The sequence below is a fragment of the Lissotriton helveticus genome, chromosome 1_1 (genome assembly GCF_964261635.1).
Source record: "Lissotriton helveticus chromosome 1_1, aLisHel1.1, whole genome shotgun sequence".
NCBI classification, from domain to species: domain Eukaryota; kingdom Metazoa; phylum Chordata; class Amphibia; order Caudata; family Salamandridae; genus Lissotriton; species Lissotriton helveticus.
In genome coordinates this window covers 1,826,979,745-1,826,992,024 of record NC_136057.1, presented here as the reverse complement: position 1 = coordinate 1,826,992,024, position 12,280 = coordinate 1,826,979,745, and positions in this window count along the sequence as shown.

Below are 12,280 nucleotides of genomic sequence, written 5' to 3'. Positions count from 1 at the left end.
TTGACATGTCCATCTATAGTTATCCATATATTTTTTAACATTTTATCTGTATACATCCATATTTATTTTGGGCTTAGTTCTAAAAAAAATGAAGCTGCAATGGGTACGTTGCCACATTTATTTAAAAAACAAATGTTTACTCATGTTTGGGTGTCCAATGGGTTTTAGCCATTTACAGTATAATATAGTTACTTGTAACCATTTTCATTGTAGAACAGATTAAACAGATGTACTGCTTGCTGCTATTTAAGCTTATTTAGGAAATCATTTTAATTGTTTTTAACTCCCCTACCTGTCAATCTGCACACCTCTTGACCTAACACTCATGGTTGACAGTAGGGAGAATTGTCCAAAAGAAAACCTTTTTTCTGTATTTATTCATATTTAAAAAATAAATGCAGACAGGAAAATAGATGTTTTTTTGTTTGTATTTATCTGTACAAATCAGTAAACACGGAAAAGTGGGAGCCTTAACCCCTTCGGGGCTAATGACGAGCTGGGCTCATCATCGCGCTTACCTGTGGTGCGCTGATGACAAGGCCAGCTCGTCATCAGCCCCACCCTCGGGGGAAGCGCTGGCGCTCCCCCGAGGGTCTCTGATCTTCGTTTGTTCGCTGGGGGCGGCAGCGGAAGAGCTTCCGCTGCCCCCCCCCCCCCATGGGAATCCCTGATGACGTCAGCGCGCACAGCACGCGCTGACATCATCAGGGATTCCCAGCGCTCGGGAAGCCATTTGCTTCCTGAGCGCCGGAGAAGCAGGTATGTTTTCCGTGGCTGGCGGGGGTTTGGGGCAGCGAAGAGGCATCAGGGGAGAGGAAAGAGATTTTCCTCTCCCCTGATGTCTCTTTGCAGGGCATTTCTGCCTCACGATCGCGCACAGCGTCACGATCGTGCAACGGAAATGCCCCCACTAGACAGCAGGGATTTCATTTTAGTTTTTAGGAAGCGACCCCTTGGGCAAGGGTCGCTTCCAGGCGGGCTGTCAATATGTATTCGTTTTTCTGCCCCCCCTGGGGGGAAATCGGCCCATTTTTTCAGCCGTTTTGCCCCCAGGGGGGGGGCAGAAATTCGCCACTAGCACCAGGGTTATTTTTTATAGCCAAGAACGCGGCCATGGTTATTGTTTACATTTTTCTGTCCCCCCTGGGGGCAAATCGGCCTTTTTTTTGCCTTTTTGCCCCCACGGGGGACAGAAAATGCCCACTAGCACCAGGGATTTTGTTTTTAGCTTTTAGGAAGCGACCCCTTGGGCAAGGGTCGCTTCCAGGTGGCCTCAAATTAACTTTTCGTTTTTCTGCCCCCCCTGGGGGCAAATTGGCCCGTTTTTCGGCCGTTTTGCCCCCAGAGGGGGCAAAAATTACCCACTAGCACCAGGGATTTTTGTTGGGGCAATGTGTTTGTTTTGGGAAGCGACCCCTTGGGTAAGGGTCGCTTCCAGGTGGCCATGACTGTGTTTTTGTTTTTCTGTCCACCCTGGAGGCAAATCGGCCCGTTTTTTTTTGCCATTTTGCCCACAGGGGGGGGCAGAAAATGCCCACTAGCACCAGGGAATATTTAGTTTTTAGGATGCGACCCCTTGGGCAAGGAGTAGTGCTTGGCTGGCGGTGTGTGTGGAGTGGCGCTTGGCTGGTGGTGTGCGTGGAGTGCTACTTTGCTGTCTGTGCACGGAGTGCTGCTTGGCTGGCGGTGTGTGTGGAGTGGCGCTTGTCTGGTGGTGTGGGTGGAGTGGTACTTGGTTGTCTGTGCACGGAGTGGTGTTTGCTGGTGGTGTGTGTGGAGTGGTGTTTGGCTGGCGGTGTGTGGGGAGTGGTAGTTGGCTGGATGGTGTGCGTGGAGCGGTGCTTGGCTGGCGGTGAGTGGCACTTGGCTTGCGGTGTGTGTGGAGTGGTGCTTGGCTGGCGGTGTGTGTGGAGTGGTACTTCGCTGTCGGTGTGCGCTGAGTGGTGTTTGGCTGGCGGTGTGCGTGGAGGGGTACTTGTCTATCAATGCACAGAGTGGTGCTTGGCTGGCGGTGTGTGTGGAGTGGCGCTTGGCTGGTGGTGTGTGTGGAGTGGTACTTGGCTGGCTGTGCACGGAGTGGTGCTTGGCTGGTGGTGCTTGTGGAGTGGCGCTTGGCTGGTGGTGTGCGTGGAGTGCTACTTTGCTGTCTGTGTACGGAGTGGTGCTTGGCTGGCGGTGTGTGTGGAGTGGCGCTTGGCTGGTGGTGTGCGTGGAGTGCTACTTTGCTGTCTGTGCACGGAGTGGTGCTTGGCTGGCGGTGTGTGTGGAGTGGCGCTTGGCTGGTGGTGTGCGTGGAGTGCTACTTTGCTGTCTGTGCACGGAGTGCTGCTTGGCTGGCGGTGTGTGTGGAGTGGCACTTGGCTGGTGGTGTGCGTGGAGTGCTACTTGGTTGTCTGTGCACGGAGTGGTGTTTGGCTGGTGGTGTGTGTGGAGTGGTGTTTGGCTGGCGGTGTGTGGGGAGTGGTACTTGGCTGGATGGTGTGCGTGGAGCGGTGCTTGGCTGGCGGTGAGTGGTGCTTGGCTTGCGGTGTGCGTGGAGTGGTGCTTGGCTGGCGGTGTGTGTGGAGTGGTACTTGGCTGTCGGTGTGCGCTGAGTGGTGTTTGGCTGGCGGTGTGTGTGGAGGGGTACTTGGCTATCTATGCACGTAGTGGTGCTTGGCTGGCGGTGTGTGTGGTGTGGCGCTTGGCTGGTGGTGTGTGTGGAGTGGTACTTGGCTGGCTGTGCACACAGTGGTGCTTGGCTGGTGGTGCTTGTGGAGTGGCGCTTGGCTGGTGGTGTGCGTGGAGTGCTACTTTGCTGTCTGTGCACGGAGTGGTGCTTTGCTGGCGGTGTGTGTGGAGTGGCGCTTGGCAGGTGGTGTGCGTGGAGTGCTACTTTGCTGTCTGTGCACGGAGTGCTGCTTGGCTGGCGGTGTGTGTGGAGTGGCGCTTGGCTGGTGGTGTGCGTGGAGTGCTACTTTGCTGTCTGTGCACGGAGTGGTGCTTGGCTGGCGGTGTGCGTGGAGTGGCGCTTGGCTGGTGGTGTGCGTGGAGTGGTACTTAGCTGGCGGTGTGTGTGGAGTGGCGCTTGGCTGGATGGTGTGCGTGGAGTGGTACTTGGCTGTCGGTGTGCGCTGAGTGGTGTTTGGCTGGCGGTGTGCATGGTCTGGTGCTTGGATGGTGGTGTGGGTGGACTGGCGCTCGGCTGGCGGTGTGTGAGTAGTTACTTTCTGTTGGTCACTACACACACTGCTAGTTGAGTGACACTCCACGCAGTCCATCAATTTGTGTAGTTGCAGTGTCAGAAATGTGGGCGTGAGAAAGTGATGGGCCCTTGAATGGCGCTGTTTGCTGGTGTGAGTGTTGAAATGTGATGGGTCCGCGGCTGGCGGTGTGAATGTTTTGAATGTGTCACACGTACGAAAGGTGTTTGAATGGCCTGTAAAGAGGTTGGTGCCTTGATGTGGCTTTACAGCTCACGAGCTGTGAGTCAGTGGTTCAGTTAATCATACTTTCAATTGTGCGCAGTGTATTTCATTTTTTGTGAAATTACTTGCGATTACAATTTTTTGTACTGAATCATCACTCACCCTCGTGCCAAATCCAACCAGTATGTGTGTGTGCTTGTGGATTAGATGGCTGTGCCGTTAACTATTTTTTTTTCTCTTTCTGCAGTAGGGTGTACCTTGTCCCTTATTGTGATTGTTGTAATGTGTTGCTTTTCTTCCAGATGGTGTCAGTGGTCTTGTTTGTATCAGGTATGAAAGGTGCGTGAATGGCCTGTAAAACGGTTGGTGCCTTGTCGTGGCTTTACAGCTCACGAGTTGCGAGTCACTGGTTCGGATTTTATGCATTTATTTATTAACAGAGCATTTCATTTTTTTGAAATATCATGTTAATAAAATTGTATGTACTGAACCATCACTCGCCCTCGTGCCAAATCCAACCTGTATGTGTGTGTCTTTGAGGAATAGATAGCCGTGCTTGATTCTTTGTCTTTTGAGTAACTCAGTTATGGTGTATATTATAGCTATAAATAACTTTCTAAATTTAGATATTATTGACAATTCATGGCAGTATATGGTCATGTCTTTCTGGTGAATTGGTATGGCATGCGTGGGTCCACCAATGTTTTCCTACCCAGTTACACTACCTGTTCTGCTTTGGGGCACCCACACAAGTGAGGTATCCTTTTACTCGGGAGAACAAGGGGAACGCTGGGTGGTAGGACATTTTTGCCGGCACTGTGATCCCACGCAAAAAAGTTTGGAAAAGTGCTTTTTTTACCTAATTTTAAGGTTTGCAAGGAGTTCGGGGTAGGAAAACATTGAGGGACCCACGCATGCCATACCTCCCTGGACTCCTGTTTGGGTTTGGTACTTTCCAAAGAATACCACCGAGCCCCGGGCCAAAAACTCAGGTGCCCCCCCCCCAAAATCAGAGTTATATTGCTTCAGGGTATTTTAAATTCACCACCATACGATTTGGACCTTTTCCTGTTGCAGCCACTATGCCTACCCACGCAAGTGAGGTACCGTTTTTATCGGGAGACCTGGGGAAATGCTGGGTGGGAGGGAATTTGTGTGAGCCCAGTGATGCCACGCTTTCCCACACTAAAACGTGTGAAAAGACTGATTTTTTTCTGCTAAAATTGAGGTTTGCAAGGGATTCTGGGTAAAGGAACGTTGGAGGATCCACGCAAGCCATACCTCCTTGGAAGCCCCCGGGTGTCTACTTTTCAGAAATGTGTGGGTTTGGTAGGTTTCCCTAGATGGCCGTCTAGCACGGGGCCAGAAACCCAGGTAACCCCTCTTGCAAAAGCTGGTGAATTTGACAATGGTGACAATGTCAAGTCCACCAGCTTTTGCAAGAGGGGTTACCTGGGTTTTTGGCCCCGTGCGAGACAGCCATCTAGGGAAACCTACCAAACCCACACATTTCTGAAAAGTAGACACCCGGGGGCTTCCAAGGAGGTATGGCTTGCGTGGATCCTCCAACGTTCCTTTACCCAGAATCCCTTGCAAACCTCAATTTTAGCTGGAAAAAAATCAGTTTTTTCACACGTTTTAGTGTGGGAAAGTGTGGCATCACTGGGCTCACACAAATTACCTCCCACCCAGCGTTCCCCAAGGTCTCCCAATAAAAATGGTACCTCACTTGCGTGGGTAGGCATAGTGGCTGCTATAGGAAAAGGCCCAATTCTTACTGTGGAGACCAAAAAATTACCTTTAGCCAAACAATCTTATTTTTTGAGGGGGTCACCTGAGCTTTTGGCCCGGGGCTTGGCGGGCATCTTTGGAAACTACCAAACCCAAACAGTTCTGAGAACTAGACACCAGGGGGAGTCCAGGGAGGTATGGCATGCGTGGGTCCCCCAATGTTTTCCTACCCAGAAACCCCTGCAAACCTTAAATTTTGGTAAAAAAACCCACTTTTCCGTACTTTTTTGGGTGGGATCTCGCTGCCGGCACAAATGTCCTACCACCCAGCGTTTCCCTTATTCTCCCGAGTAAAATGATACCTCACTTGTGTGGGTGGGCCAAAGGCATGTGCCTTAGGCAGGGGTGCTTAATTTGTAAAACTTAAATACTACTTTTTTCAAAATTCATTTTTGGCGTGTTCTGCTTTGGGGCACCCACACAAGTGAGGTATCCTTTTACTCGGGAGAACAAGGGGAGGACATTTTTGCAGGCACGGCGATCCCACGCGAAAAAGTTTGGAAAAGTGCTATTTTTACCTAATTTTAAGGTTTACAAGGAGTTCTGGGTAGGAAAACATTGGGGGACCCACGCATGCCATACTTCCCTGGACTCCGCCAGGTGTCTAGTTTGCAGAACTGTTTGGGTTTGCTACTTTCCAAAGAATACCACCGAGCCCCGGGCCAAAAACTCAGGTGCCCCGCCCCCCATAAATCAAGGTAGTTTTGCAATAGGGTATTGTAAATTCACCACCGTACGATTTGAACCGTTTCCTGTTGCAGCCACTATGCCTACCCACGCAAGTACCATTTTTTTCGGGAGACCCGGGGGAACGCTGGGTGGGTGGAAATTTGTTGATCCACGCAGATTTCAGAACTTTCCATCACAGAAATGTGAGGAAAATGTGTTTTTTTTGTCAAATTTTTAGGTTTGCAAGGGATTCTGGGTAACAAAACCTGGGGGTAGGCAGACGAGTCACCCCATCCTGAATTTCCCTGGGTGTCTAGTTTTCAAAAATGTATAGGTTTGCTAGGTTTCCCTAGGTGCTGGCAGAGCTACGGCGCAAAAACAAAAGGTAGTCTTTTTGTCCAAAACGTGCTAAATTTCACTGGGAAATTGAGGTGCGACCATGTAGGTTTTGCGCTGTTTCATGTCGCAGCCACTATGCCTACCCACGCAAGTGAGGTACAATTTTTTTCGGGAGACCTGGGGTAACGCTGGGTGGGTGGAAATTTGTTGATCCACGCAGATTCCAGAACTTTCCACCACAGAAATGTGAGGAAAATGTGTTTTTTTGTCAAATTTTTAGGTTTGCAAGGGACTCTGGGTAACAAAACCTGGGGGTAGGCAGACGAGTCACCCCATCCTGAATTTCCCTGGGTGTCTAGTTTTAAAAAATGTATAGGTTTGCTAGGTTTCCCTAGGTGCTGGCAGAGCTACGGCGCAAAAACAAAAGGTAGTCTTTTTGTCCAAAACGTGCTATATTTCACTGGGAAATTGAGGTGCGGCCATGTTGCGTTTTGCGCTGTTTCATGTCGCAGCCACTATGCCTACCCATGCAAGTGAGGTACCAGTTTTTTTTGGGAGACCTGGGGGAACGCTGGGTGGGTGGAAATTTGTTGATCCACGCAGATTCCAGAACTTTCCACCACAGAAATGTGAGGAAAATGTGTTTTTTTGTCAAATGTTTAGGTTTGCAAGGGATTCTGGGTAACAAAACCTGGGGGTAGGCAGACGAGTCACCCCATCCTGAATTTCCCTGGGTGTCTAGTTTTCAAAAATGTATAGGTTTGCTAGGTTTCCCTAGGTGCTGGCAGAGCTACGGCGCAAAAACAAAAGGTAGTCTTTTTGGCCAAAACGTGCTAGATTTCACTGGGAAATTAAGGTGCAGCCATGTTGCGTTTTGCGCTGTTTCATGTCGCAGCCACTATGCCTACCCACACAAGTGAGGTACAGTTGTTTTTGGGAGACCTGGGGGAACGCTGGGTGGGTGGAAATTTGTTGATCCACGCAGATTCCAGAACTTTCCACCAAAGAAATGTGAAGAAAATGTGCTTTTTGTCAAATTTTTAGGTTTGCAAGGGATTCTGGGTAAATAAACCTGGGGGTAGGCAGACGAGTCACCCCATGCTGAATTCCCCTGGGTTTTTAGTTTTAAAAAATGTATAGGTTTGCTAGGTTTCCCTAGGTGCTGGCAGAGCTACGGCGCAAAAACAAAAGGTAGTCTTTTTGTCCGAAAAGTGCAAGATTTCACTGGGAAATTGAGGTGCGACCATGTTGCATTTTGCGCTGTTTCATGTCGCAGCCACTATGCCTACCCACGCAAGTGAGGTACCATTTTTTTCGGGAGACCTAGGGGCATGCTGGGTGGGTGGAAATTTGTTGATCCCCACAGATTCCAGAACTTTCCATCACAGAAATGTGAGGAAAATGTGTTTTTTTTGGTCAAATTTTTAGGTTTGCAAGGGATTCTGGGTAACAAAACCTGGGGGTAGGCAGACGAGTCACCCCATCCTGAATTTCCCTGGGTGTCTAGTTTTCAAAAATGTATAGGTTGGGGGGAGGAGCTTGGCGGGCATCCGAGATGGCCGCTTGAGCACAGCGCTCTCCGGACCCTCGCCGCTCCCGACATTTTATCCTGGCTGAATCCTGATTTCTTGCAAGAATTCGTATAGGGGACGCTTGGCTGATTACCCTGGCACTTTTCAGGAATCGATTTGGATCTCGTATTCCTGAGTTATGGTGCTCTGAACTTTTGGGCTCCACCCTTGAGGTGCGCCCGGGACGGGGTGCGGTACTGTAGCCGTCCTGCAATTGAACAACAACGGCAGGAGATCTGGCCTTGTGGGTCCCCCCTTCCTAGGTTTCGGTTTCGGTTCTGTTCCGACTTGGACCACGGCTGTGGATGTCGTGTTGCGACTGAGACTTGGAGGCGGATCGGCTGTTGGGCTTTCATGTGATCTATTTGCTGGTTTGGCGACCTCCACCCGAGTTGTGGCCCCTTTTTATGTACTTTTGATCCTGTACTTTGGGTGTCGGGCCCGTCGACCCTGGTGGCTCGTCCCGTGACGCATCTCAAAATGGCGGGCAGAGGGGACAGAGAGACGCGCAAGACGAAAACACCTCTGCGCGGAGCTCCAGTTCAATCGAATGTCATGGACCGTTATACCCATTCTAAGGGGTCCCCCGGAGCTGCCCTGCCTGGTTCTAGTATTGCGTCCGAACGAATTTTGGAAGAATCGGCGGAGCCCTCCTTACAGGATATCATGAGCGCCATCTCGGGTGTGAGAGAATCCATCGGCCTACAGTACGAGGCCTTGGCCCACAAACTTGACACCGTGGCTATTGAGGTGAATCTGATTCGTGCTGATCTCGGCAAGACGAATGAGAGGGTACAATCACTGGATATTAAATCCTCTAGCCTTACGAATGACGTCTCGGAGCTCCAAACTGAGATTGGAAATCTCCGTCGGGGGAATGACTTCATGACCCGTCGCCTGGAGGACTTTGAAAATAGGGCGCGTCGCTGCAATGTTCGCCTGGTTGGTGTACCGGAAAACCCTGAACCCCATTCGGTGGATCTCCTGGTTGAGGATCTGGTCTTGAACCATTTGGCCCCTTCTGGTCTCACGAAATTTTTCACGGTGGAACGTGCACATCGTGTTCCAGGTGGCAAAGTCAAGCCGGGAGCCCCGCCGAGACCCATTGTAGCGAAGCTTTTCCATTATAGAGACCGGGACGCTATCCTGCAGGCCTCGCGGGTGAAGGGCCCGGTGGCCTTTGAGAACTCTACGGTGAACTTTTACCCGGACTTTTCCCAACAGGTTCAGAGACAACGTATGGAGTTTCGTGGTGCCAAGAAACGTCTCCGGGATCGGGGCCTACGTTACGCCATGCTCTTTCCCACTAGACTCCGGGTTGAATACAATGAACGTACCCTTTTCTTTGATCGGCCAGATGCTGTTAATGACTGGCTGGACTCATTGCCTGACCGTCCTCCTGAGACAGATTCCGCCGCTCACCCTGGCGGTGCCGAAGGTGGTGTGGAGATCTAACTGTTCGGCTCTTATGTCTTATTTTGCATACATTCTCAGGGGTGTTGGCCGGCGTCCCTCTACATTGCGATCATTCTGTCTTTTCGTTTGTTATTTTTGTTCTTGCTGAGGTCGGGGGGTGGATGGAACGGAGACTTTTCCTCCTCCGGGGTCTTTGTGTAGAATAGGGGTTCTTGGGCGACAGGCACACTGCAGGTTGGGGTGGCTCTTTAGCTTTTTGCAGGGGTGCAGGGTGGGGGGTGTTTCTCTTCAGTTTGGGGGAGGGGGGTTGGGAAGTTTTTTCTTTTCTGTGTGTTGTTTTCAAGGCGATTTGCTCCTGTGTTTGCTGCTGTTTCTGATGTCTAGCTCATGGACGAGGGGTTTTGGCTCGGGTGGTTGGGATGGGGGGTAGAGGGTTGAAATTTCTTTCCTGGAACGTTAATGGCCTGGGTGATCGTATTAAGCGCAGTGTGGTCTTAAAATGTATTCGACGTTTGTCACCGGACATTGTTTTCATGCAAGAAACCCATTTGATTGGTAATGTTTGTTATGCGATGAATAGATGGGGCTACCGCCTTGTGGCGCACTCAGGGTTTACCTCCGGATCTAGGGGTGTGGGTATTCTTGTTCGAACCTCCCTCCCCTTGGCTATTGATGAGGTGATTCATGATGACCGTGGGAGATATACTGTCCTGGTGGGTAGATATGAAGGCCGCACCCTATCTCTCTTCAATGTTTATGTTCCCCCGGGTTTGCAGGCCTCTACTTTTACTGACTTGGGCCGTGTTCTGTTGGATCTCCCTGATAGCACTCTCTTTCTTGCCGGTGATTTTAATTCGGTGCTTTCCGGCCTTCACGATCGCCATCCCCCTAGAGATACCCCGCAAGCTCAGCAGTGGTTGGGTGGGTTTTTAGATACCTTTGGCCTTGTGGACTGCTGGCGACTGTTGCATCCTACTCAACTCCAATACACCTTCCATTCTGGGGCCCATGGCAGTCTGTCCCGACTGGATTATTTCCTGATGCCCGCAGCCCAATCATCGGCGGTTCGTGAGATTTTACACTTGCCGAGGGGTATTTCTGATCACTCGCCGCTCTGGCTTCGTTTTGAGGTTGGGGTAGAGGCGGCGGGCCGAGTGGCTCCCATTAACCCTTGGTATCTTTCCTCCCCTGAGACTCGTACCCTCTTGCTCAAGTCCATGGATTCATATTTCCTGGAAAATGAGGGGTCGGTCTCTTCGGCTGTGTCCCTGTGGGAGGCTTTTAAAACCGTGATTCGTGGACAGGCCCTTTCCTTGATTGTTGAAGCTAAGAGGGCCGGGAGGAGGGAGGTGGTGGAACTTGAGGGGGAGATCTCTGCTTTGGAGGACGAGTTGGAATCTGGTGTCACGCCTGACAAACTCCATGCCCTGGGTCTCAAACAGTTTGCGTATAAATCTCTGGTCACTGACGCTGCAAAGGTGATGTTTCGTGAGCAGCAGGGCAGATTGTATGATGTGGGTGACAAAGCGGGAAAACTCCTAGCGTGGTTGGACAAGAAAGAAAGGGTTAATCGTGTGGTGCCCGTGATTCAGTCTGCGAGTGGTGAGAAAGTGATAGATCCGACCGCCATTGTTGATCGTTTTGCGGAATATTTCCGTGTGGTATATGCTCCCGTGTCTGTGAGGGATGTTGACGACTCCCGCCTTCTTCTGCGTGATATCGCTTTGCCCTGTGTTACCGACTTGGACCGTATTGCTTTGGACTCCCCTTTTACGAATGATGAGATAGCCAATGCAGTTCGATCGCTCCGTTCGGGCAAGGCACTGGGCCCGAACGGTTTGCCTATTGAGTTGTACAAATTATGCCCCGATAAGGTGGCGCCGTATCTCCGCGCCATGTTTCTAGAATCTCGTGAGCGGAACATGCTTCCCTATGATCAGCGTCTGGCGACGATCGTCGTCATTCCCAAAGAGGGTAAACCACGTGACCTCTGTTCCTCGTATAGGCCCATATCCCTATTAAACGTTGAACCTAAGGTGTTGGCTAAACTTTTGGCGACCCGTCTCCTTTCGGTTCTTGGAGAGTTGGTCCATCCGGATCAGTCTGGCTTTATCCCGCATCGCAACACTGCTCTGAATTTACGTCGCCTTCACGGCGCGCTGGCGAGGGCGGGGCTTTTGACTGAACCGGCCATTTTGGCGTCCCTGGATGCCTCCATGGCCTTTGATACTGTGGAATGGCCCTATTTATGGGCGACACTTGAGAAATTCGGATTCGGGTGCGAGTTTATTAGCTGGATTAGGCTGTTGTACGCGGAACCTCTGGCGCAAGTTGTAGTGAACGGTAGAGTGTCGGCCCCCTTTTCCTTGGGCAGGGGTACCCGTCAGGGCTGCCCCTTGTCCCCTCTGTTGTTCGCGCTCGCTCTTGAACCGTTGGCGGCCTGGCTCCGTTGGGAACCGTCCCTTAAAGGCATTCGATGGGCCCCGGACTTCGAAGACCGCGTCTCGCTTTATGCGGACGACATCCTCTTGTATCTTACTTCCCCTCGCAAGTCTTTATCGGTTTTATTTGACGTTCTTGCGTCCTTTGGTGCTAACTCAGGCCTCGTCATCAACTGGTCTAAATCCTGTGTATACGTTTTATCTGGTATCTTGCCTCCGTTGCCGAGTAGACTTCCTCTTCAGGTGGTCCGGGATGGTTTCAAATACTTGGGCGTTTTCGTTACCTTGGATCCGTCCCTTCGTTTTGATCGTAATCTCCTTCCCCCGTTGCTTAGGCTCCGTTTGGACGTTGCCCGCTGGCGCAAACTTCCCCTGTCTCCACTGGGTCGGGCGGCCCTGTTCAAGATGATGTCACTACCGCGGTTTCTCTACGCTCTCCAGAATTATTATGATCCTATCCCCAAGACCTATTTTCGGGAGATTGAGAGCCTTCAGAGGCAACTTATTTGGGATGGGCGACCGCGCATTGCTCTCGCGAAACTTTCTATCCCGTGGTACGATGGGGGCATGGCGCTCCCCGATATTAAGAGATACTACTGGGCTTCCCATCTGTCCGCTATTAATCACGCTATGTTCTCTCCGGGTC